Genomic DNA, 27,445 nt, shown 5'->3' on the forward strand with positions numbered 1-27,445 from the left:
CAGTTCATCAAAAGGATAGTGGGTCCCGGAGAGAACTGCCTGAAGTCTGGCTCAGGCTCCATGGCTGTGAGGCCCTGTCAGCCCAGCTGTAGAGTGTTAGCGGCCGCAGTTAGGTTGCAAAGTGGGCCCTGCTGGCCCAGAGCTCAGCGCGCTGCCGGGGCTGCAGGAGCGGCCTCCCCTCCCTCCGCGATCCTGGCTCCTGTACCTGGCTAGCTGCAGCAGGTGCGCCTGATTTGGTCAAGTGCCAGCACCCTTGGCTTGGGAAAGTGAGAATCTGACAGGCTGAGTCTGGATCACGGGAGAGAGCTCGGCCTCTCAACGGGACTCACAAGGTGAGAACGTTTTCAGACAAAGGGAGAGTGGGAGGGGCTTCTGATGAATGGCAGCCAGACGGGGAGAGAAGTGGTTCTGAGCGCGATTAGAAGCATGGGGGCGGCAGGGCATGACTGAGAGACATTTGCGTCACCTAGGCTTCTGCTTACTCAGGGGAAGATGGCTATTCTGTTCTTAGACTGTAGCATCGAAAATATTGTGAGATAAACAGCCCGGCGAAGTTTGGTACCTGTCTCATTAAATTCTAGTGTGATTATTTCCTCATTGTTTTCCCTTTTCTCCTTGGTGTTCCAAAAAGAAAACTTTGGGTTGAAAGCTTCCAGTCTTATATGTAGATGTTAGCTTCTCTTGGCAATAATCTCCCTAAAAGTTTTGGCTTGTATATGTTAACTCGGCCCCTCTCTTCTCTCTCTCTGCCCTTCTCTCTGCTCATGGAGAGAATATATAAAGCCCAAATTGTTGAAGGAACAGCCACAGACGAAAAGAACTTTGCTTTTTTGATTTCTTGCCATAGCTTTTCTTACTTTCTATGTATTAGGCATGTAATGAAGGAAATCAGTAAGTCATTTAGATAAGAATTCATGCTGAGAATAGGAAGAAATATTAATATGACAGGATTCTTCTAATTAGAAGAGAACAACTTTCTATCCTCTCAAAAAAATAAACAAGAAACTCTCCTGTACTGAGAAAGACCACTGATGCGCTTACACGATGGGAAGTAGAAGTAAAATGTCTCTGACCAATTCTCCTCTCAAAAGTCACTAACAAGACAAGAACAGTAATGACAGCAGGAAAATTATGGGTGTTCAACTTTACCTTTGAGCCAGTCAGGAAATATCTGAAACTGCACACTGTATAATAATAATATGAAGATGCTTGAACATTCACGCACCCACTTTGCATTTAGGTTGCATCTAAAGGAGGGGGTGTGTGGAGTTGGGAGACGTGACCAGTGAGAAGCTGGGGGGTTGACCCTGCCAAATTCCAAGAGTTCTTAGAAATTGGAAGCATCAGGTATTGCACAGGGTGGAGGAGAGTCAGGAGGCTGAAACCAAGAGGTCTGTTAACAGCAGTTTAAAGAGCAGTTAACTCCAAACCCTACCTTCATTCTGAGAAGTTATATGACTACCCCTCCTGTATCCTAATGGGAATTGAGAGATGCATTTCTTGGAGAAATTTCAGTAATGGGTTTTGGAGTTGTGGGTACCAAGCACAGAGGAGGGCAGTGATGTGGTTCTGGATGGAAGGCAGTGGAAATACACGTAACTCTGCATGTCTAACAGGAGGCCTCTAGTGCCCTTCCAGCATCTAACCTGAGAATACCAGCAGCCAGACTCCTACCCCAAGGTGGGGATAGAAGGATCCCTCTCCTAGGAAACTCAGAAACTGAGATGTTTTGGTGGTATCTTGATGAAAGAGCTGTGTCTCCACGTGATTGCCCTAGAGTGAGCTTCACTAGTTGTCAAGGCCTGCTGTATAGCAGGGCTTTCAATCAGCATTCTAAATGCCTTGTTCTTAAATATGAGCAAATGATCAGACATTTAAGGAAAGCCTCCAATATGAAAAGTCCGTCCCCATCAAAAAGAAAAAGAAAAATCGAGAAGAAACTCAGAGCTAAGAGAGGCAATGATTGAAGGAAAAAAAAAAACGACAAAAAAACCTACAAACTAACTCCAGTGAATATCCTTAATGAAATAAAAATGCAAAGCTATAAAACAAGTATAGTCAGAGCAAAGAGCACTTAGAAATTTAGAATTATACTTGAAATTTAAAATTCTCATCATAATTTGGAAGATAAAGTCAGGAAACTGTCCATTCCTTTATTCTTTTTTCCCTGGGTAATGAGTGAGAAAAGCTAAGACAGAGGTGTTATCTAGGAGGTCCAGTAGCCTAACAATAGGAGTTTCATTAGAAGGAAACAGAAAATGATACATTTTCAAAGTAACAATACAAGCAAATTTCCTTGGATGTGGGTCTTCAGATTAAAAGGGTACCTCACATACCAAGCACAATGAATGAAAAATACCCTCATATGGAGCACATCATTTTGAAGTTTCAGAATAACAGCGATAAAGAGAGAATTCTAAAAGCTTCCAGAGGAAAAAACGTGTAAAGGATTCTGAGTCAGAGTGGTATCAGCTCTCTCAACAATACTGCAAACTAGAAGGAAATCTTCCAGATTCTGGGGGGAAATTATTTCCTCCTTCCTCACAGATTCATAACGTGTTTTCTTTTCAACTCTGCCAATTCTTGACCCAGTTAAACTATCATTCAGGTGGGAGGATAGAATAAAGTTATTTCAGACATACAGAGCTACACACAAACAGTTTACTACCCATGCAACTTTTCTCCCGACCGACTCCTGGAGGGCATGATCTAGTCAATGAAGGAGTAGGTTGAGAGAATTTCCTGAAATGTGACCCAGGAGAGAAACAAAGGGAGCTTCCAGGGCTCTAGCTGTAAATCCGGTCCAGAAACCAAGCCAACTAGATTGAAAGGGGAGGATGGAGAGTCCACAAAGGTGGTTCCTGGTTCATTTGCCAGGTTTGAGTGCTTGAAAATTTCACGAGAAACATTTACAGTTGTTGGAGGGTGTATGAAAATGTAGCCTAGTTTCAAATAAAAGCAAGCAAATGAAGACGAGGAGGAGAAGAAGGCTGACTCCAGGGGAAAACGGAAAAAGCACCAGAGAAGAAATGTAATCATGATGCATGTCATGGCTGGGCAGTGAATGGTGTTTGTGTACGTCCAGATTATGACGTTATAATAATGAAAACATTAAATAGGGATTTAAGTAAAAATTGTGATGTAGTATTAGGTGAGGGAGCAAGATGGGCATCTGAGAGAGCTAGGTACTCTACCAATCATAATAGGAAGTCAATAGGTGTGTGTAATGTTTTGAGTTAAGAGGTAGTAATAAACATCACTTAGAAATAAGGAGGTAAGTGATAGAAAAAACTGCTAGAGGTACAAGTGGTTGTCTGAGAATGGAGGTTAGAAGGACAGTTGAGTGCAAGATATTTTTTGTTGTGGTCTGTTTGACTTTTTAAACCATGTTATGTGCCTTGGTTTTAGATTGATTTGACAAGATAATTTTTGAGTTTCTGCTAGATGGAACCTTGTAAGCTGTGATTACTCTGAGGAAATTAAAAATGACTGAAAGCCAGATGTGACCCTAGGAGCTTCCAAAAGGGAATGATTGTAATCATAACCTGTACTATAATCTTTATTTTCGTATGAAGCCTATGACTGAATGACCTTAGATATGAACTGATCAATAAAGTAGCCACTAGCCATATGTGACCATTTAAATTTAAATTAGAATTAAGTAAAATAAAAAATTAAGTCTTCATTTGTATTAGCCACATTTCAAGAACTCAATAGCTACATGTGGCTAGTGGCTACCATATTGGACAATGAAAATATAGAATATCATCATAGAAAGTTCTGTTGGACAGTGCTGCCTTAGACCATCTACATTTGCCCATGGGTCCTGAATCATGGAGGGACGAAGTCTAGCTCTATGTTTGTTTGCCCATTTTGGGAAGGACCTAAGGGAGCAGAGATTGGTATTGATACTCTATGACATTGGAAGCAACTGCAGAGAAGTTACTCTATATTTATAAGAAAAGTCTGCTGAGTTCCCACATCAAGTATGCTAGAAACTGGGAGGATGGAAGTTTTTCTCTAGCATATGTGCTTAAATGACCAGGCTGTTGCTCATAATGATACAACAGCCAGTGAGCCAGGCTGAAACCCCATCTATAAAAAAAGAGACCCTTTTAGTATGAGCTCATCTTTTCTCCTGTTGGCCAAGGTTGGAGGCATAGAGTGAGATGGGCCCATGTGAGATTAAAGAGGTAATCCCTTTGTTTCCATGTGTCTGAAAGACTGGACCAGGCTTCATCAGTGTCAGAATCTCCTGGTGTGTATAGGTGGTAGTGCAGGTGCAGGTGGAGATGGTGTGTGTGCATTTGTGTATGTTTGTGTGTCTTGGGGGATGGGAGGTCAGAGCTGTTAATAAAGCTGATGACTGGGTCCCCCTCTGAACCTAATGAATTGGAGTTTCTGGTGATCAGGACAAGAAATCTGTGTTTCTTTAAATTGAAATTTAGTTGACTTACAATATTGTATTAGTTTCAGGTGTACAATAAAGTGATTCAGTTATATATTTTTTAGATTATTTTCCATTATAGGTTATTACTAGGTACTAAACATGGTTCCCTGTTCTATACAGTAGGTCCTTGTTGCTTATCTATTTCATGTATAGTAGTTTGTATCTGTTAACCTCATACTCCTAATTTATCCCTCCTCCCCTCCCTTTACCCTTGGGTAACCATAAGTTTGTTTTCTGTATCTTTGAGTCTATTTCTGTTTTGTATATAGATTAATTTGTATTATTTTTTAGATCACACAAATAAGTGATGTCATATAATATTTGTTTTTGTCTGACTTCACTTAGTATGAAATTCTCTAGGTCCATCCATGTTGCTGCAAATGGCATTATTTATTCTTTTTTATGGCTGAGTAGTATTCAATTGTGTGTGTGTATATATATATATATTATATATATACACTACATCTTCTTTATCCATTCATCTGTCGATGGACACTTAGGTTGCTTCCATGTCTTGGCTATTGTAAATAGTGGCTCTGTGAACATTGGGGTGCATGTATCTTTTCGAGTTAGAGTTTTCTCCAGATGTACTCCCAGCAGTGGGATTGCTGGATCATACAGTAACTCTATTTTTAGTTTTTTTAAGGAACCTCCATACTGTTCTCCATAGTCACTGCACCAATTTACATTCTCATCAACAGTGTAGGAGGGTTCCCTTTTCTCCACACTCTCTCCAGCAGTTGTTACTTCTAGACTTTTTGATGATGGTCATTCTGACCAGTGTGAGGTTATTCCTCATTGTGGTTTTGATTTGCAAGAAATCTGTATTATTATTATTATTTTTTTTTGCGGTACACGGGCCTCTCACTGTTGTGGCCTCTCCCGTTGCAGAGCACAGGCTCCGGACACGCAGGCTCAGCGGCCATGGCTCACGGGCCCAGCCGCTCCGTGGCATGTGGGATCTTCCCGGACCGGGGCACAAACCCGTGTCCCCTGCATCAGCAGGCAGACTCTCAACCACTGCGCCACCAGGGAAGCCCTTGTTTGTTTGTTTTTTAATGTTGGCAACTAGATAAACGAAAAACCAAAAATCCACTGTGAGCGCCTAGCATAACATGTCTGCAGGCCAAATTTAAGTCAAGGGCCCTGGATTTGTAACTTTGGATTTAGTCCAAGTGAAGGCACTTGGCACATGGGAAACTGAGGCCCAGAGAGCCTATGACTTGCCTAGCTCTTCAGTTGTATTTTAACTGCCTTAAAAGTTGTATTGTTTTTTGGGGGAAAAAAACCCCTATTTTAGTTATTTGCTATAGGTAATCTGTAAAATGGCTCAAAATTCAAAAGGAACATGAGGTATAAAATTATTTAATGCCTAGATTAGCAACCAGTGTTACCAGTTGCTTGAGTATTTTTTCAGGGATTTTCTATGCAACTCACCTACGCTCCTTTTTGTGGTCAAATTATATTTTTTTAAATAAAAATGTCCTTATTAGCAGATTATGTGATCATTTTTGTAGAAAACCAAAAGAATCTACAGATAATTTATTAGAAATAATAAGAGAGTTGAACAAGGTGGATAGGGATAAGTCTGTAGTATAAAAGCCAACTGTCAGGCTTCCCTGGTGGCGCAGTGGTTGAGAGTCCACTTGCCGATGCAGGAGACGTGGGTTCGTGCCCCGGTCCGGGAAGATCCCACATGCCGCGGAGCGGCTGGGCCCGTGAGCCATGGCCGCTGAGCCTGCGCGTCCGTGAGCCTGTGCTCCGCAACGGGAGAGGCCACAACAGTGAGGGGCCCACGTACTGCCAAAAAAAAGCCAACTGCATTTCTTTACACCAGCAACAAATACCTGGAAAATACCTGGCAGAAAAAAATCAAGTACTCAGGAATTAATCTAATAAAATATATGTAAGATCTCTAGGGAAAACTATAAAATGATATATCTGTGATATATAAGGAAAACTATGAATGATGCATTAAATGAAGACATAAATGAGATTAAATGTGCTCATGGGTAAGGAGATTCATTATTGCAGAGATATCATTTCTTCTCCAGTTGATCTATAGATTCAATGCAATTCCAATCAAAATCTCAATAGGTTCTTTTCATGGATCATGGAAAGCCGATTCTCTTACAGTATTTTCAGGCAAATTCATCAGTATCTTCGGTGATTTTGATGAAGTATTCATGCCTTAAAAATAAAGCTAACTTTTGCTTTTTTGTTTTCTTTACACGTTTCTGATGTTACATGCTTATAAATTGTATTCATCTCACATCTAGATTTGAGCATCTGGTTAAATAACAAAAGGCCCTGGAACTCTTATGTTTGGACAAAGGATCCTTTACTTTTGTCCAGTTTTTTCCCCCACAAATTATCAACTCAAGGACAATGAAAAATAATTAAAACTTTGGGCAGTTGTATTCCCTTTTTCATGTTTCCTAGAAATCCCCTTGGTCCATGTGTGGAATCCCCAGTCTCTATATCCCAACAAAGTTTTGGGTAGGGTTCATTCTGCTTCCGTGGGGTGGATGCAACAATTCATTACTCAAATTATATTAATGCAGTTTTACTGCTCTTGTTTGTTTTGTTTTCTCCACATTGTGTGTACGAATGTGAATATGAATTGTGGTTATGCATATTAAAAGGCATGTGACTCTCAGGTCGGTTTTTCTCTCTAACTTGGGCTAGAGGGGTGGCTTCAGAAAATGGCCTCAGCTGTAATGGCAGTGATATTGCCACCGCAGACGGGATGAGGTGAGTGGGCGCAGGACCTGAAGGAGAAGGTGGGTAGAAAAGCCCTAGCAGGACGGTGGAACCCACAGATACCCACTTATGATGTATTTTAATATGAAAAGAAACAATTTAAAAACCAAGTATTTTGCTGTGAAGTGTTCTAAAATCTTAAGTATAATAAAAATCAAATAGGTAAGGAAGCCATGTTCTCACTGCTATCTTATCTTTAAAGAAGATTTATTTGTGACGTGAACATTCATTAGTAAGAGGTAGATATCATTTTTTAAATAAGTTACTTTTTAATTGAAATATAGTTGATGTATTTTGTTAGTTTTAGGTGTGCTATACAGTGATTTGACATTTGCATACATTATGAAATCACCATGATAAGTCTAGTTACCATCTGTCCCCATACAAAGTTATTACAACATTATTGATCATATTCCCTATGATTACATCCCCTAAAAGTTATTTTTCTAAGTGTAAAAAACACAGGTTGCCAAGTAATGTGAACAATATGATCCTAAGAAAGAACTTCCTTTAAATTTATGAGCATAAAGATGTGGAAGGATACCAAAAGTACCTTTAGAGGAGGATGGACTTGGTGAGGAATATGCTGGGGAGATTATTAGTATTTCTATATATATGTCTTTATTATATGCTTTGTTAAAATGAGTGTTTTACTTATGTAAATAAAAAGAATGCATGTAAGATGAAATACCCTTTTTTCAACATTTTATTATGAGCATTTTCAAACATAACAAAGTTGGAAGAATTTTACAGTCAATATCTGTATACCCACCATCAATCCAACTTAGTTTTTGATACATTTCAAAATAAATTGTGGATATAAGTATACTGCCCTCCTGAGTAATTAAGCATGTATATCATTAATTAGAATTCTATATTTGTTTACAGTATTTTGGCGATGACTAATTATAAAAGAAATGCATGTTCATCGTAGAAAATTGGAAATTGCACATAAATACTGATAGAATTGTAATTTTTTATTTTTATCAGGTATTATACTTTGTACTTTCCTGGCATGGTCTCACTTAATCCTTTCCCAAACCCTAAAAAGTAGCTTTATCCCCATTTTACAGATAAGGAATCTATAAACAAGTCACTACAGTTCCCACAGTGGCAGAGTTAGAATACGCACCAAGCATGTGTCCCAGACCCTCGCCCTTAATTACATGCCGCCCTGCTAGCCTTGATTCCATCCCACCTCACTCCAGGATATAACCACTGTCGTCTCCTCTCCAGACCCATTTCTAGATGGTCATGTTTCCACAAATATATTTTTTCACAAAAATGGGTTTACATTGTGTGTATTGGTTTGTAACTAGATTCTTTTCCATGTTTGCAAACCTTTCTGCAACATCTTACTGGCTGCAGAACATTCTGCTGAGTTGACTATATCATATTTTATAACTACCTTATCGTCCAATATTTTTCCAGTTTTTGTTGTTATCGACTGTGAGAGTATAAATCTTCATGCATACTACTAATTACATCCTTAGGGTCACAAGTAGAATTACTGGGTCAGATTGGGTGTAGTTTTTACTTTTAAAATCTGATGCATGTTTTTATTTGTGTAAACAGTTGTAGGCCAGCATCAGACCACCAGTGGCTCTCTTTGAGGGGGGCAATTGATGTCACATCTTGTTGGTCCACCATTATGAATTGTCCCGACACTCATTTTGATGATGTGTCGTGTGTGTGTGTGTGTGTGTGTGTGTGTGTGTGTGTGTGTGTGTGTGTGTGTAGTTTCCACTCTTAATACAAATTCCCAAATTTGTATTTGGGAAATTGTTTTTATCAAACTCCTCCCCCCACCCCGTAGTGTATGTATGACCAGCAAGTCTCCCCCCATCCTAGCCAATGCTGACATCGAAGATACAATTTAAAAACATCTTTTCTAGTTAGATAAACACATATTTATGCTTTGGCCTGCCTTTGATTAATGAGGTAGAACCTATGTTCCCATGTTTATTAATCGTTTAAGTTTCTCCTTTCAAATACTGCTTGTTCATGTTCAAACAGTTCAATTTTAAGTTAGTCTTTTGAAGAATTTAAACCCATCTGATGTTAAAGCTTGTGTTAAGACAAACTTTATTTTTCACGCAGTTTACTTTTTGAGAAGGGCGGTAAAAGCAGCCACACTGGGAGTACCTCAGTGACAGCAGAAAGGTTTATGTTTTCCTCTTGGTGACAAGATAAATCTCTGAGAGATTGCTGTGAAGGAAGGAAGGATTTTAGGATTCATTTGTACAGAGCTTCCCATGTGATTCGAGTGGCCTTGGAGACCCGCCTGGGCCGACCACAAGGGCAGAGCCTTGGCTAATTGAGTGATTGGCTTGCACGTAGTGTGTGGCCCTGAGGGCCCTTCAGGGGAGCAGAGGACGCTCAGCTGGGGATGGGACCGCCCTGGGCAAGGGGAGGAAGACTGTGCCTGGGCAAAGAAGCGGTAACAGAATCGGAGAGCAGAGGGGATCAGGTACTTTGGCTCCATTTTCTCTGATTGCTACTTCTCACCCCTTCTGTCTGCCCTGCTTGGTGGTGAGGAAAATCAAAATCGTGCCTCCCATGGGGCCCCGAGTCCTATTTCCACACTAGTGGGGCGACCCAGTGGCTCTCACTGGGTATGAGTTCTCAGAGGACAGGGGAGCCTGGCACAGTCAGTAAGTACATTTGGTCAGGGTTCACTTACAGTCTCAACCAGGCTTATGCTCCGTGGAAGTGTGATAGTGAAATGCAAGTTTAGGAGAAAACAAACAAGTTGCTGTTTCCAAAGAAACAGCAATGTTAATACTGGTATATTATGAGTGTTATTTTTACTCCTTTTTATTTTTCTTTATATTCCATAATGGGCACAATTACATGTATAGAGGAAATACTAATAAATTGAATTTGAACCCCCTCCCCCCCGTGAGACTCTATCGTGCTAGGTTATGTTCAAGACGTAGGAAATCCATTCATCCCTATGCACGGCAGTTGCAGCCTGCGAGTGTAGGTTCTTCTGTATTGATGTATTTGGTAATTTAAGCTTTAAGGGAAAAGGCAGCCGTTTAGTAGCAGGAATAGTTTAAAGTCGAAACGCAGTCTTCCAGATACCCCAATGCTTCTGTGGATCGTGTGACTGACAGACAAAGGAATCCCTGCTGAAATCTGTTACATTTGCTCCAGTCCAACGTGGCCCTTTCCTTAGAGACTTAATTAAATCTCAGTGAGTGTGGATTTATCTTTTCCTGGTAATGCACTGAAAGATTCTAGAAGGAGAGGTTACACAAAAGGAAATTTACATAATGTGTTGTCATCATTTCCCCTCATCACTGGTCCCAGGAGGGATGGCACTCAGGGTGAAATTAAAAGCTGGTCCTTCCAGTGAGCTGGGTGGTATTTGAGCGGAAAGGGCCAAAGTGTAAAGGGGGCCTGAAATGAGCATGGAAAAGTTCTTGAAAACTGAAGCATGGTACCATTGTATCTTTTGTTAGCTTGGTATTCTTGGCAAGTTCATTAGCCTATAGAAAGGGCCTTGCCAATGTCATAAGGCGAGTTCTAAAAGCCTCAGGCTTTTAAACTTGAAGTACTACAGTGAAGGATGGACCTCACAGGGAATGTTCACAATGTACCACAAAAAGTGACAAAAGTTGATTAATTACTTATATTGAAACTAATTTGCAGTGATGGCATTAACATTCTGAAGCCAGCTATTTCCTCCAGTTCGCTGCTTGTAGTTGGCAACCTATCTTCCTTCTTTGTTCATTTCTTAAAGGGACCATCTTTCATTTTCCCTCTTTTTTTGGTAACCTTTCTTCCAAGGACTGTAAATATCTGAGGTTCACTTACCTAATCAAGATTTCCTTCTTGACACAGGTTCTTAAAGAATTCAGTGGCAAAAATGAGTTACATGTTTGAATTGAAATCTGAAATTACTAAAAAAAAAAGGAAGATAAAAATTAAAGATAGCAGGTTCCTTTCTTGGGCTGAATGTTTGCAACAATTCTTTTAAGCAGAACATGGTAAAGACATGACCTGATATCAATCTCTGATTCCTTTCCTCCAAATTTTAATCAAATAATTCTACTTAGGAAAAGAGTCCTCTAGGGACTTCCTGGCAGAACAGTGGTTAAGACTTTGCCTTCCAATGCAGGGGGTGCCGGTTCGATCCCTGGTCGGGGACCTAAGATCCCACATGCCTCGCAGCCAAAAAACCAAAACAGAAAACAGAAGCAACATTGTAACAAATTCAATGAAGACTTTAAAAATGGTCCACAGGGCTTCCCTGGTGGCGCAGTGGTTGAGAGTCCACCTGCCGATGCAGGGGACGTGGGTTCGTGCCCCGGTCCGGGAAGATCCCACATGCCGTGGAGCGGCTGGGCCCATGAGCCATGGCCTCTGAGCCTGCGCGTCCGGAGCCTGTGCTCTGCAACGGGAGAGACCACAACAGTGAGAAGCCCGTGTACCGCAAAAAAATAAAAAAACAAAAAACAAAAAAAAAGGTCCACATCAAAAAAACAAAAATCTTAAAAAAAAAAAGTCTTCTTGAAGTTGTATGGGTTACCAACAAGTGTTCTCTTTCTGAAAATTATCTTGCATACAGTTATAAATGATATAAATGCTCAAACTTAAAAAAATATATAAAATACTTATAGTGTCTTATCTGTAAAAGTAGCGATTATTTTTTTAAATTTTATTGAAGTATAGTTGATTTACAATGTTGTGTTTAATTTCTGCTGTACAGCAAAGTGACTCAGTAGATAGCAGGGTTTTTTTTTTTAACATCTTTATTGGAGTATAATTGCTTTACAGTGTTGTTAGCTTCTGCTATATAACAAAGTGAATCAGCTATTCGTATACATATATCCCCATATCCCCTCCCTCTTGCGTCTCCCTCCCACCCTCCCTATCCCACCCCTCTAGGTGCTCACAAAGCCCCGAGCTGATCTCCCTGTGCTATGCGGCTGCTTCCCACTAGCTATCTATTCTACATTTGGTAGTGTGTATATGTCCATGCCACTCTCTCACTTCGTCCCAGCTTCCCCTTCCCCCTCCCTGTGTCCTCAAGTCTGTTCTCTATGTCTGTCTTTACTGTAGCGTTTATTTTTACATCTTGGTGACGGCATTTTTGTTCTGCCCCTGGTGTGAGTGATGGACAGTGTGGAGCTGCCTCCTCTTTGGTGTTCCAGCTCCCTGGGGCAGCAGGGCCCTCACGTGAATAGCATCAGGAATTAAGAACTCTCTTTTGCACTGGTTCTTCTTTTGGGGGGACCATTGGCCAAAACTTGCTGTCTTCCATGGAGCAGAATTTTCCAAATGTGTTCATGGAACACGTCCCAAAGGAGGCTCTGAGCGCAAAAAAAACAAAACAAAACAAACCCCTATCTGCTCAGCTGATTTGGGGAAGCACTGGAGAATGGACATAAAGCAAGTTTAGTATTTTCTACTTAAATTTGAAAGCCAATGATTATGCACATCTAAGTGGTGTTGATTAATAAGGATGGTCTGTCTTACCATCAGCCTTTAAATGGTTGCCATGCAGCGAATCCTCCTGCATAAGGTGTTTGCCTCCTGGCCCCAAGCTGGCTCCTTCCCACTGGGGCAGTCTTCCTCCCAGACCTGACTATTGCCATCTACACAGACTCTGACAAGGTTAACAGAGCCAAATGGACATTAACAGACCCTGTCAACTCTGGTGTGTATCTGCTGGCAGCGTAAAACACTCTGCATTTTAAATTCAATCTGTGGTGCAGCGTTAGGGATGAGATCTTACTTTCTTTTCCAAGAAGCTTTTCGAGTGAGTATTTCTCAAAGAGAGCAGCCTGGTCAGGAGAGAGGCAGTCTTTCATGATAATCTGGAATCAGACCACAGAGTCTGAATAGCTGAGTTTACTTGTAGACGTGCCATAAATTGTATATTTGATCTTGAGCAGTTACTTAAACATGCTGAGCCTCAGTTTCTTCACCTGTAAAATGGGAATAATAATGGGTCTTACTTCATAGGGTTGTTGCGAAGGCTAAATGAGATAAGTTACATCAGAACAGTTACTGGGACATAATTAGCAATAAATAAGTAGTAGTTATCATCATAGTGTTGTTGTTATTACTTTCTCAGAAGTTGAGGTTGGAGTTAGCATTCACCTGATACTGGCTTTGAGAGTGTGTCTATAACTGGATCTTTCCGGTCCCCCTTGGAGGGCCTGTTGCAGTCAGTAGCATATGACACTCAGTCTACACGTAAGCAACTGAGTCTTGAGGAATTTGTGTTGAAATGATAGCATGTTGGAGTTGGAAGGGCTGCAACAGCGACCAAGTCTCACTCTCATTTTGCAGATGCTTAGGTCCAGGTGAGGTGACTTTTCCAAAACCCCCTAGTTTGTTGCAGGTGGAATTGACAACAGAACCTAAGACGCCTGATTGCAGGTCTACTGCTCTGCGTTTGTAAATACTGCCCAATTGAAGGCCTCAGAGTGTAGGATAATGATATTAGTTATTTTGTTTTCTTGAACTTGTTTTCTTGAACTTGTGGATTGTTTCATAACTGAGGCTGACGTTCCTGAAGCATAAAGAAGCAATGTAAAAGGAGGGCAAGGGAGACACGGTGGAAAAGACACAGGTTTTAGAGCCAGAGAGCCCTGTGTTGCAATCCTGGTATGTGACTCTGCGACTTTGTGTGATTTAGTGACCTTTTGTGACTTTCACTCCCATTATGTGTTTGGGGATAATTTGCTTTTCAGAGTTACTGAGAGGATTAAATGAGAAAATATATAAAACTGCTTTGGACGTAGAAGCTACTCAGTAGATGGTAATGATCATTAAAATTTATTGCTAATGGAGTTTTAATAGATGGATGTCACTGCCAGAAACAGCTACCTGAGAATAATAGAGTTGGAAACAGTGTGTGGGACCTACTTCATCCCATGCTTCTTTTTTTTTTTTTTTTTACGTCTTTATTGGAGTATAACTGCTTTACAATGGTGTTAGTTTCTGCTTCATAACAAAGTGAATCAGTTATACATATGTTCCCATATCTCTTCAGTCAAGGGATAATATAAGTAGCCATGTGCAAAAGTGAATGAAATGGTAAATTATTTAGGAGTGTCACTTTTATTTGAAATAACTTGAAATTTTCAGAGGTCAGTTATTGAAAACATTTTCAAAATTACATGGCTATTCTGTGGAATAAAATTCAAAGTTAACATTTTTTAAGAAAAAGCATGGGACTTCAGATCAATTTTAGTTCTGCAGCAGACGGCTCTGAAACATACTGCCAGCCTCCTAGTCTACCACCCAGCCCAAATTCCAGAGTGCTCACGGTAGTTTGAGGGAAATGTTTGAGAATTGTTGATTTAATCTGTCATCTTACTGCTGGGCTCTAAATCTAATCACCGAAGGAAAGACAGACTGAGGTGACGTGTGCCTGACGCTGCCCAGGTCCTTTTCCAAGTGGTGTGGTGGTGATGCAGTGACAGTCAGATCAGGTCGGCTTTCAGAGGTCTTCCTGGGCTCTAGACCCATACATCTGATTTTCTAACCTTTCATCCACACTTCTGAGTACCCAGTCCTCATTTCTGGGATCTGTTTGAGGTGGTGCTTATTCTTCGTGTCTGCTGAGCGTCTGTCCTTCCTTCTGGTGATAACTCCTGAATTTCTTCACCCTCCCCAACTCAGTCCATGAAACGTGGGTGGCAGTGCGCCCGACTGCTGGACCAGGGTGGCCACATGACCCAAACCTGACCATGAACTCCTTTCTTGTCTGGCTCCTGTGATGCTTTCTTCCCCTTGAACTTGAAGCTGTGAGGCTGTAAGCCTGGAGCTGCCTGATGCCTGTCTCAGTGAGGAAGCTCCGTAAAGACACATATATTAAGTCCTTTCTTTGTTTCACTTTTGTCCAAAGTTGTTGGGCTTCAGTTTTCTGTTACTTGGGTCACTCTGCATTGGTATTTACCCTTGGCTTTTCCACCCTCAGCAACTACCACAACGATCTGCCCTTCTTTATCTTGAAGGTTAATCATTTATTCTTTTTTCTGTGTGATTCAAAATTTTTATACATTATACTTCATTTAAAGTTATCATAAAATATTGTCTCTATTACCTGTGCTGTACAATATATCCTTGTAGCTTGCTTACTTTATACATAGTTGTTTGTACCTTTTCATACCCTACCTCTATTTTGCCCCTCCCCCTTCCCACTCCCCACTGGTAACCACTCATTTGTTCCTTACATCTGTGAATGTTTTTGTTATATTCATTTGTTTTATTTTTTAGATTCCACATATAAGTGATAACATATAGTATTTGTCTTTCTCTCTCTGACTTATTTCACTAAGCGTAGTACCCTCCAGGTCCATCCATGTTATTGCAAATGGCAGAATTTCCTTCTTTTTCATGGTTGAGTAGCATTCCATTGTGTATATACCACATCTTTATGCATTCATCTGTTGATGGACACTTGAGTTGCTTCCGTATTTTGGCTATTGTAAATAATGCTGCTGTGAACAGTGGGGTACATGTAAAATCTTTCTGAAGTAATGTTTTTGTTTTCTTTGGATATGTACCCAGGAGTGGAATTGCTGGATTATATGGTAGTTCTATTTTTAGTTTTTTGAGGAACCTCCATATTGTTTTCCACTGGGGCTGCATCAATTTACATTCCCACCAACAGTGTAGGAGGGTCCCCTTTTCTCCACATCCTTGCCAACATTATTATTTATAGACTTTTTGATGATAGCGATTCTGACAGGTGTGAGCTGATATCTCATTGTGGTTTTGATTTGCATTTCTCTGATGATTAGCGATGTTGAGCATTTTTTCATGTGCCTGTTGGCCATCTGTGTGTCTTCTTTGGAGAACTGCCTATTCAGGTCTTCAGCCCATTTTTAAATCAGGATGGTTGTTTTTTTGATATTGAGTTGTATGAGCTGTTTATGTATTTTGTATACTAACCCCTTATTGGGCATATTATTTGCAAATAATTTCTCCCATTCAGTAGGTTGCCTTTTTGTTTTGCCAGTGGTTTCCTTTGCTGTGCAAAAGCTTTTAAGTCCCATTTGTGTATTTTTCCTTTTGTTTCCTTTGCCTTAGGAGACAGATCCAAAAATATATATATTGCTACAGTTTATGTCAAGGAGTATTCTGTTTTCCTCTAAGAATTTAATAGTATCCGGTCTTACATTTAGGTCTTTAATCCATTTTGAGTTTACTTTTGTGTATGGTGTTAGAGAATGTTCTAATTTCATTCTTCCCCATGCATCTGTCCAGTTTTCCCATCACCATTTATTTCCCCATTGTATATTCTTGCCTACTTTGTCCCAGATTAATTAATCATAAGTGTGTGGATTTATTTCTGGGCTCTGTATTCTGTCCCACTGATCTGTGTGTCTGTTTTTGTGCCAGTACCATACGTGTTTTGATGACTGTAGCCTTGTAGTATAGTCTGAAGTCACGGAGCATGATTCCTCCAGCTCTGTTCTTCCACAAGATTGTTTTGGCTGTTGGGGGTCTTCTGTGTTTCTATACAAATTTTAAAATTATTTGTTCTAGTTCTGTGAAAACCACCTGAAACACCTGAACTTTGAGTTAACAGGAATGAGGGTTTTCCAAGTAGACCTAGGCATGGCATTGGAGGACTTGCAGTCCTTGAAGTTGGAACAAATATGTACAAAGACACATGGCTAATTCAGGAGCTAGAAGCAATTATAAGTTGTAAAATGTGAGGAGATGTGTTTGTAGAAGCAGGTTCCAGATCTTAAGAGCCCTTATTTTTCATGCTAAGAAACTCAGAGCTAGACCTGGGTCAGTGGATCAGCACCTGAGTGAATCACCTATGGGCCCTTTGCCTAGATCTACTGCATTGGAGTCTATGTGTGGAACCAGGGCATCTGGGATTTTTTTTTTTTTACATCTTTATTGGAGTATAATTGCTTTACAAAGGTGTGTTAGTTTCTGCTTTATAACAAAGTTAATCAGCTATACATATACATATATCCCCATATCTCTTCCCTCTTGCATCTCCCTCCCTCCCACCCTCCCTTTCCCACCCCTCTAGGTGGTCACAAAGCACGGAGCTGATCTCCCTGTGCTATGCAGCTGCTTCCCACTAGCTATCTACCTTACGTTTGGTAGTGTATATATGTCCATGCCACTGTCTCGCTTTGTCACAGCTTACCCTTCCCCCTCCCCGTATCCTCAAGTCCATTCTCTAGTAGGTCTGTGTCTTTATTCCTATTTTACCCCTAGGTTCTTCATGACATTTTTTTTTCTTAGATTCCATATATGTCAGCATACGGTATTTGTCTTTCTCTTTCTGACTTACTTCACTCTGTATGACAGACTCTAGGTCCATCCACCTCACTACAAATAGCTCAATTTCATTTCTTTTTATGGCTGAGTAATATTCTATTGTATATATGTGCCACATCTTCTTTATCCATTCATCCGATGATGGACACTTAAGTTGTTTCCATCTCCTGGCTATTGTAAATAGAGCCGCAATGAACATTTTGGTACATGCCTCTTTTTGAATTATGGTTTTCTCAGGGTGTATGCCCAGTAGTGGGATTGCTGGGTCATATGGTAGTTCTATTTGTAGTTTTTTAAGGAACCTCCATACTGTTCTCCACAGTGGCTGTACCAATTCACATTCCCACCAGCAGTGCAAGAGTGTTCCCTTTTCTCCACACCCTCTCCAGCATTTATTGTTTCTAGATTTTTTGATGATGGCCATTCTGACTGGTGTGAGATGATATCTCATTGTAGCTTTGATTTACATTTCTCTGATGATTAGTTATGTTGAGCATTCTTTCATGTGTTTGTTGGCAATCTGTATATCTTCTTTGGAGAAATGTCTGTTTAGGTCTCCTGCCCATTTTTGGATTGGGTTGTTTGTTTTTTTGTTATTGGGCTGCATGAGCTGCTTATAAATTTTGGAGATTAATCCTTTGTCAGTTGCTTCATTTGAAAATATTTTCTCCCATTCTGAGGGTTGTCTTTTGGCCTTGCTTATGGTTTCCTTTGCTGTGCAAAAGCTTTGAAGTTTCATTAGGTCCCATTTGTGTATTTTTGTTTTTATTTCCATTTCTCTAGGAGGTGGGTCAAAAAGGATCTTGCTGTGCTTTATGTCATAGAGTGTTCTGCCTATGTTTTCCTCTAAGAGTTTGATAGTGTCTGGCCTTACATTTAGGTCTTTAATCCATTTTGAGCTTATTTTTGTGTATGGTGTTAGGGAGTGTTCTAATTTCATTCTTTAACATGTACCTGTCCAGTTTTCCTAGCACCACTTATTGAAGAGGCTGTCCTTTCTCCACTGTACATTCCTGCCTCCTTTATCAAAGATAAGGTGATCATATGTTCGTGGGTTTATCTCTGGGCTTCTATCCTGTTCCATTGGTTTATCTTTCTGTTTTTGTGCCAGTACCATATTGTCTTGATTACTGTAGCTTTGTAGTATAGTCTGAAGTCAGGGAGCCTGATTCCTACAGCTCTGTTTTTCGTTCTCAAGATTGCTTTGGCTATTCAGGGTCTTTTGTGTTTCCATACAAATTGAGAAATTTTTTGTTCTAGTTCTGTGAAAAATGCCAGTGGTAGTTTGATAGGGATTGCAGTGAATCTGTAGATTGCTTTGAGGAGTAGAGTCATTTTCACAATGTTGATTCTTCCAAGAACATGGTATATCTCTCCATCTATTTGTATCATCTTTAATTTCTTTCATCAGTGTCTTATAATTTTCTGCATACAGGTCTTTTGTCTCCTTAGGTAGGTTTATTCCTAGATATTTTATTCTTTTTGTTGCAGTGGTAAATGAGAATGTTTTCTTGATTTCACTTTGAGATTTTTCATCATTAGTGTATAGGAATGCCAGAGATTTCTGTACCTTAATTTTGTATCCTGCTACTTTACCAAATTCATTGATTAGCTCTAGTAGTTTTCTGGTAGCATCTTTAGGATTCTCTATGTATAGTATCATGTCATCTGCAAACAGTGACAGCTTTACTTCTTCTTTTCTGATTTGGATTCCTTTAATTTCCTTCTCTTCTCTGATTGCTGTGGCTAAAACTTCCAAAACTATGTTGAATAAGAGTGATGAGAGTGGGCAACCTTATCTTGTTCCTGACGTTAGTGGAAATGTTTTCAGTTTTTAACCATTGAGTACGATGTTGGCTGTGGGTTTGTCATATATGGCCTTTATTATGTTGAGGAAAGTTCCCTCTAGCACATCTGTGTTTTTGAAAAGTTTCACAGGTGACACTGTTAAGAATTACTGATGTAGGTGATGAAAAGATAGTGAAAATTTTTGATCAGGGGAGTCATAAGGTCAGATCTGCCTTTTAGAAAGATCCAGCTGCATGCCTAGCATATTTGACACACAGAGTGCATCGTTCTTAAACACATTCCTCCGTTATGTGACAAAGCTATTTTCAGTAATAGTAATTAATGACTTATTTTTTATTCTTTATTTTTAAAAAGTCGAATCTAAAAAATAAATTTCAATTACATATTCAAATTTAGTAAAGAATGTACGGACTAAAATTTACACTAACTAAACAGCATCTATTTTTGCACCCCTTTCACTGTTTGCAATATTAAACACAAAAACATCAGCTGGTCACACAATGACAAAATTCAAGTAACACAAGTTTTGTTTATTCATCTTTATAATCACTGTACTATCTATCACTGTTGAGAATCTACTATAGGTAATTCTTGCTTTGCACAGTTCCCTGGTCACAAATTTCAGTTACCACAGCTTAGTTAAATAACACTAGTCTGTCAAAAACAGGGTTCAAACTCCAGTTACAAGTTTAGTTTATTAACTGTGAGGAATTGCATGAAGTACAGACTTACACTGCGGGCTCTTCAGCTCACAGATCACAGCATAAATAATAGATGCGGATCATGGTCAGTGACCGATCAGTGACTTCTTTAAAAGTCATTGGTCACTGATTACTGTAAATGTAAGTCAGTTCATGCACAGACAGTGAAGTGTGTAGTCATGCTGCATCCTTGTTGCCCAGTGATAATCCACATGACATTTACAAAAATGGATAATCAAAAGGAGAAATCGGCCGACAAAGATGAAAGTGCTAGAAAGAAATGAAAGTGATAACGCTGGAAGTGAAATCCAAATCTAACCTGAGTGGAGTTTATAGAAGAAATAGCTGACCATGCGAATGTTGACACTGAATCATTTGAGACTTTAGATACACAGCCAGAGGAATTCAGTGAAGGTGAATTGACTGACATTAATGAGGCAGGTGGTTGTGATGAAAAATATAAAGATGTCCCCGAGGAAGTGGCGCCAGCAAAAACTACACATTAAAGGAACTCTTGGAGATATTTCATGACATTGAAAAAGCAAAGGAAAAAATGTCGGAAACTTATCCAAACTTAAGAAGTATAACCATTTGTCAAGGTATAGACAAAAATGCTCATTCCAGATCATAAGTTCTAGGACAAGAAGGAGAATGCCATTCAAACTAGTTTTGATACATTTTTATTTTTTTATTTAAAAAAAGTTTTTAATAAATTTATTTATTTATTTTTGGCTGCCCTGGGTCATCGTTGTTGCATGCGGGTTTTCTCTAGTTGCGGCGAGCAGGGGCTACTCTTCGTTCCAGTGCACGGGCTTCTCATTGTGGTGGCTTCTCTTGTTACGGAGCATGGGCTCTAGAGTGCAGGCTTAGTAGTTGTGGTGCACGGGCTTCGTTGCTCCGTGGCATGTGGGATCTTCCTGGACCAGGGCTCAAACAAGTGTCCCCTGCCTTGGCAGGTGGATTCTTAACCACTGCACCACCAGGGAAGTCCCACATTTTTAAACAAAAATAAAAACACCTTTATTTCATGGTGTTTCCACTGTTTTAACTTACAGCATACTAAATAAGTATCAATTTTACTATTTTTCATTTTGCTATTTGTTCATAGCCCACAGTAAGAGTTTTTAATTTTCCAACCAAAAAGTTTTAAAGAAGCATCCTTTTCCTCATTGATTATGAAGATTGCTTTGCATGGTTTCTGCTTGCATGGTTGTTTTTTAGTCCCACGATATCATGCAAAGTAAGGACTGCCTGTATTTAAATATGAGAACATGTAGTACCATAGGGACTAGGGATATAAACTGCTCCTGAAGTGAGCTTGAACAGTATTGAATCATTACAGATTTACTCAGGTGATAACACATTTAGGGTGTTGACAGTATAATTGGGAATTCTCTGAATTAATTTCCGTGTAAGAAATGTTTATCAAAGGATATGCAATAAAGATGTGCTAATTTGAAGCTCAAGTAGATAATACTGAAACTCACTAGTGATCACAGCAATTGTTTAGAACTTAGAGTGAGGAAAAAAAAAATTTTTTTTTTTTTGGTGGGAGGAGTAGTTTGTCACTGACGTTATTTAGACGCACTGACTCATAGAGATATTAAAAGACTCACTTTTAGTTTTATTATTGTTTTACTCTCAGTGGACTTGCTCACCTTAGTGCCTGCAACTGGGTGGACCATTCCTGCCACCTTGTTGTTGGCATATCACTGAAAATACCACTAGAGAAGCACTGTGGAGGAAGGGTGATCAGAAGACAGTGAGACAGAACTGAAAAGCATTTTGCAGAGAAACTGATGGAGAGCACCTGAGCTAGGGCAGTTCCAGTAGAAATTAACTTATTTTAGGCTATTGGTCTTTGCAATGATAATCAAGTTTAATCCGCACCTGAGATAACCACTGCCTCTTAAAATTTCCGCCGCAACTTATTTCTATCAGATCCATTCTTTTGTGGTTGGCATTGCTGGTTACTTTTGAACTTATCTGTGAACTTGGGAATTGCCCGTCCACTTGTACTTGAACTTCCAGCTCTCCCTGTGTCCGGGGATGTGTACATCTGACTTTCAATGCGACATGGCCATACCCTCAGTTGGGTTTGACAGTCTAAACAATCTAGCCTATTATTCTTATAATCATTAGTGAAATGGATTCTAGAACTTCCTAATATTTAACATCTTTTAAAATATACTACAGTTGACCCTTGAACAGCGTGGGTTTGAACTTCATCGGTCTAGTTCTCAGTTTTTCTTCAGTGGTAAATACTACAGTACTACACGATTGATGGTTGGCTGAATCCAAGAATGTGGAACCGGCGATATGGAGCGCTGACTGTACGTTATGTGTGGATTTTTGACTACAGAGAGGGTTGGTGGCCCTAACCCGGTATTGTTCAAGGGTCAACTGTAGTTTTTAAAGACAGGAGTTCACCCCACTCCACCTCATTTTCCAGAAATGACTATGCCTATTTTCCTTTTTAGGTCATCATTCTCCAACAACCATTTATAAATTTGGTTCTTCCATCACATATCTTTTAACTGCACATCTGAGTGTCCCAGAAAAAGTTCAATAACAACAACGATAGTACAGAATCCCCAAGTTATAATAGTGTAGTTAAGCCAGAAGTCCAAACTCAGATGACAGATGTACAAATCTTGTTTTCATATACGATAGAACCTCCTTGGGAAGCTTTAGCTATAATTATCACTTGGTTGCCAAAAAAGATTTTTTTATAAAAGAATATTTCCTGAAATTGCACAAATGAACTTTTACCCTTTGGGAGTAACAAAAAACCAAGGTGAGTGATATTTAGGGAATTAAACTATAAACTGAGATAGGCTTGGGATAGACTGAACTTTGGCATTAAGAGTTGTTTGAATGCACCAACAGCTTAACGTCTTTCTGGGGTAAAATAAATTGGGGAGTTTTTTGAAAAATGCTAATGCAACATATAAAAATTTCCGGTATCATTAGTTGGAAGCAACTGAAATAATGACTCTACTTCTGGGAAGGTCTACAGTGCTTTTGGAAGAATTGATCATGTTTTCCAATGTGAACCTTGCTCTGGGTGCTGTAACTGCTAGAAGCAGAATGCGAAGCTACTTTGTTTTTTGTTTTTTGTTTTTTTTTGCGGTACACGGGCCTTTCATTGTTGTGGCCTCTCCCGTTGTGGAGCACAGGCTCCGGACGCGCAGGCTCAGCGGCCATGGCTCACAGGCCCAGCCGCTCCATGGCATGTGGGATCTTCCCGGACCGGGGCACGAACCCGTGTCCCCTGCATCGGCAGGCGGACTCTCAATCACTGTGCCACCAGGGAAGCCCCACGAAGCTACTTTTATTGCAGAGAGATGGAGGACTAATATTAACAAACTCAAGAAAACCATTGTAAAGACCAAAGAAGACTTCTAAAAATCACAATGAATGTAAAGTATCAATACAATATGTAGTGTAAGGTGAGACTATGACAGAATGAGATAATCCCACAAAACTTTCATAAGAAACGTGGCTCATTGCCCGTTGCTGTAATTAGCAGCCACTTCATCCAAGTCAAGCTATTCCCAGATGGGTGGGATGTTTCAGGAAATTATGTGGCCACATACTTTCCAAAGGGGTCCTAGAGGTACCTCCAGTGTTCTCTGTGTCAATATTCATTTTTGCTGGGGACACATCTACTGCCTAGTTTTTGTCATCTCACAGTATTTAGGGTGGAAGGGGTACTTAGAAACCCAAACATCCCTGCAGAGAGGCTTTGAGAAGGAAACTGCTTGGGATAGATTAAGTAAAATCAGATATGGGTAGGTGAAATGGATTAAAGGGAGAAGCTAGGGGATCATGTAGGGACATTTAAAAAGGTTATTTTGTTTGTGGTATATTCTTGAAACATTTGATACACTATTGAAACCTATTCCATTCCTTAATATGGAGGATTTTTGGACTAAGCAGTTTCACTGGCTACAAAGGTATTGATAACCAAGAACTAATTGACCAGATAAAACTAGTGCAATTTTCAGGCTGAGTGATTCTGTGTCTGTTACTGATCTTGTAGTCATCACCTTGGGAAGCATAAAAACACTACAAAGATAAAAATACTGATGTGCCCTTTCCAGATATTAAAAACTGAATCTTTTACAAGGTGTGGTTCATCTTTGTTTAAAAAAAAGTTATAAAATATTCCTTATTGATGTGCTATAAATCTGTCAGGTTGGCTAAGTACAAAAATAGATTTTATCTCTTTATCCTCCATAGTGAAATCTGTTTTATGGTTCCAAGTCAAGAAAATGATCTATATAACATTCATGTGAAATATTTCCAAAATACGACGTTTACATAATGGTTTACCTTTTACAAAACATTTACACAACCGTTATTTCAACTGGAGTCACCAAACAGGAGAAATGTAAGGTTTAAACAAAATTTTTCTTGGAAATTCTGAAAGAAAATGATTCTTTAAAATGTTTTGTTAGTATTTTCTCTCTTCAGATATTATACCCTCTAACCCCAGTGTGTGTTTATTCTGTTATAATTTTACCTTTAAGGTGCCCTGTTAATGATGTAGAAACTTATTTACAATACAGTGAATCCTCATCATAGCAAATATTTGCATTAAAGAAAACTTTCATTTTAATTCAGTTCACTTCAACATTACTGATTGTGTGTTCACTGTGTGGAGGGTACTATGCTGGCTGCTGCAGGGCATATTAGGAGGAGAATTACTTCTTGCACTCAAGGAGCAAAAATTACATATAAAATAGAAACACGTCAAGAGTAGCTCATCACTCTGCTTTGGGGAGTGAGGGAGAGTCAAGGCTGGGACAAAAGACACTATGATACTAAGCTGAACTTGATGATGCTAGAGAAATGAAAGCAATGCCCTGTGGCAGTTCACAGGAAGACGATAGAGCTGGTAAGATTGGGAAAGCCTTCATGGATGTAGTGAATATGACATGAACTTGGAAGAATAAAGAAAATTTAAAGAAGTAAAGTTTAAACATAATCATGGGCAGAAACAAAAGTCTTTTAGTTGAGGATGTCTTAATAAGTTGAACTTTCTCTTCTTCCAAAGATATCTGTAAATCACTGTTTTGTCAGTGAATGACATAAAGGGAAGACTCAAAGTCTTATGATCTGGGTTACCTCATCCAATGTTTTCAGGAAACTCTGGTCCAGAGAAGTCAAGTGCCGGTCCACAAACCCTGGGGACTTGTTGAAGGAATCAGGTTAGAGCCTGTCTCCTTATTTCCAGGCCATTGCTAAACTCAGTTTACTTACAAAACAAAACATTGACACAAGTGTCTGTACCTCTTGGGTTTTTAAATTTTTCATTACTTAGGATGTTAATATAAAGAAAAAAATGTCAGTGATTTTTTTTTTTTTTGGTGTTGGGTGGTGGGATCTGAGATTTTTTTCTATACTATGTATATTGCTTTGCTACAGCTGCCATAATAATACCTCGGACTGGGTGGCTTAAATAACAGAAGGTGATTTTCTCACAGTTTTGCCGACTAGAAGTCCAAGATCAAGGTGTTAGCAGGGTTGGTTTCTCCCGGGTTCTCTCTCCTTGGCTTCCAGATGACTGTCTTCTCTGTGTCCTCATGTGGTTTTTCTCTGTGTATGCACATCCCTGGTGTCTCTTTCTCCTTGTAAAAACACCAGTCATATGGGATTGATCATATCATATGACCTCATTTAACCATAATTCCCTCTTTAAAGGCCTACGTCCAAATACGATTACCTTCTAAGGTATTGGGTGTCGGAAATTCGACTTGAATTTGGGAGAGGCAGTTGAGCCCCTAACACGATATCATAGTTTTGCCTAAATGGAAGGGAATAATAATAGATGCCATTACTAGGAGGCAAGCATTTAGCATATGTTTTCCCATTTAATCCTCCCAATTTATAGTTAGGCACAATTAGCATGTGATTATCATGATGAGGGAAATGATTCTGTGAGAGGGTAAATGATGGGGTTAGTACCACATATTTAAAAAATGGTAGAGTCAAGTCTCAAATATAGTGTGTTGAGCTGTGGATCTATACCCCAGTTTTTTTTTTTAATTTTTAAATGTTATTTTCCACTTACAGTTATTAACAAAATACTGGCTATACTCTCCCTGTTGTACAATACATCCTTGAGCCTATCTTACACCCAGTAGTTTGTACCTCCCTCTTTCCCACCCATATACTACTGCTGCCCCACCACTGGTAGCCTCTGGTTTGTTCTCCATATCTGTCTGCACCCAACTTTGGAACAGAGCTATGACAGCCTCTGATTGGGGATGAAGGAGTGAGATCTCTCTAATCCCTTTAAAATTACATTTCCTTTTTCTCTAAGGCAAAGTTTTTGGGACACATTTTGGGGGTATATCTCCTCTGATATTTGGTCTATAGGCTTTTTGGAAATATAAGGAGGGTAATTTCTTCCTGTAGAAATAAAGAACGCACAAAGTATGTAGTTATTAATGTATGGAGGATATCTACCTTAACGTCTCATACTAGTTTATTCTTAGTAAGAGGTCACTTTTAGGCTGTCACCGGCAACCTTGCTCATAGCTGTTTGAATGGTTGTACAGCCTGGGATCACTGCCCTTTCCAGGCTGACCCCCATTATTGCTCCTTTACTGCTGACACGTGGGGGTCATTGTGCCTGTGTAGGAGCAGGTAGAAGGTACCTTCTGGTCTTTTAAGAGGTGAGTTTTCCTGAAGGTTGAATGTAAAAAGGTTTGCCAAAGAGATGTCAGTGGAAAGTGGAATTTTTAAGTTGCGCACAAAAATGGAGAAAAGCAAAATGGAGACTTCCAGTATGAGGTTTCAAATGTACAGACAAGTGTGCTGATAAAAACAGGCAATTCTCTCAGCATATTGCTCTCATTTTATTTTTAATTACAGTGAGTTACAAGGTTAGTCCTGCGCTTTGGTTGCACTTTAATTATTCCCCCAATGTTGTCTTTCTGTGTTATGATCCCTTTAACAGGCGGGAAGAAATAGACATTTAATTAACCAGACGTCACTCAGTAAATCTTGTGTTATTCTTTGTATCAGAAAAGCAAATGCAAACCAGTGAAAAAGGGCCTGAATTTTAAACTTATTAATCTGGCATAGTTTAGGGTTTTGATGATGCTGACATTTTTGAAAGAAAATCGAGAAAGTCTTAAAATGTGAGGTAGAAAAGGGTTTCTTATGGGTCAGATGAGCAGAACCATGAATCGTGTTCTTTATTTTTCTATATGTTTATCCATGATCTATTGGCTGTAGCATATTCTTAAGGCACTCTTTTCTTCAAATAAAGGAGGCTGATTACAGAGAAGGGCTCAACAAGGACAGGAAGTTGGAAGGTGGCTGGCATTTTAGATTTGATCAACAGCCATTCCCCTTCTTTGAAAATAGAACCCTGATTTTTGTTCACCTTCCTCCTAGGAGCATCTCCTTCAAGAATGGCTGGGCTCTTCCC

The sequence above is a fragment of the Lagenorhynchus albirostris genome, chromosome 12, assembly GCF_949774975.1.
Source record: "Lagenorhynchus albirostris chromosome 12, mLagAlb1.1, whole genome shotgun sequence".
In the NCBI taxonomy this organism is placed as follows: domain Eukaryota; kingdom Metazoa; phylum Chordata; class Mammalia; order Artiodactyla; family Delphinidae; genus Lagenorhynchus; species Lagenorhynchus albirostris.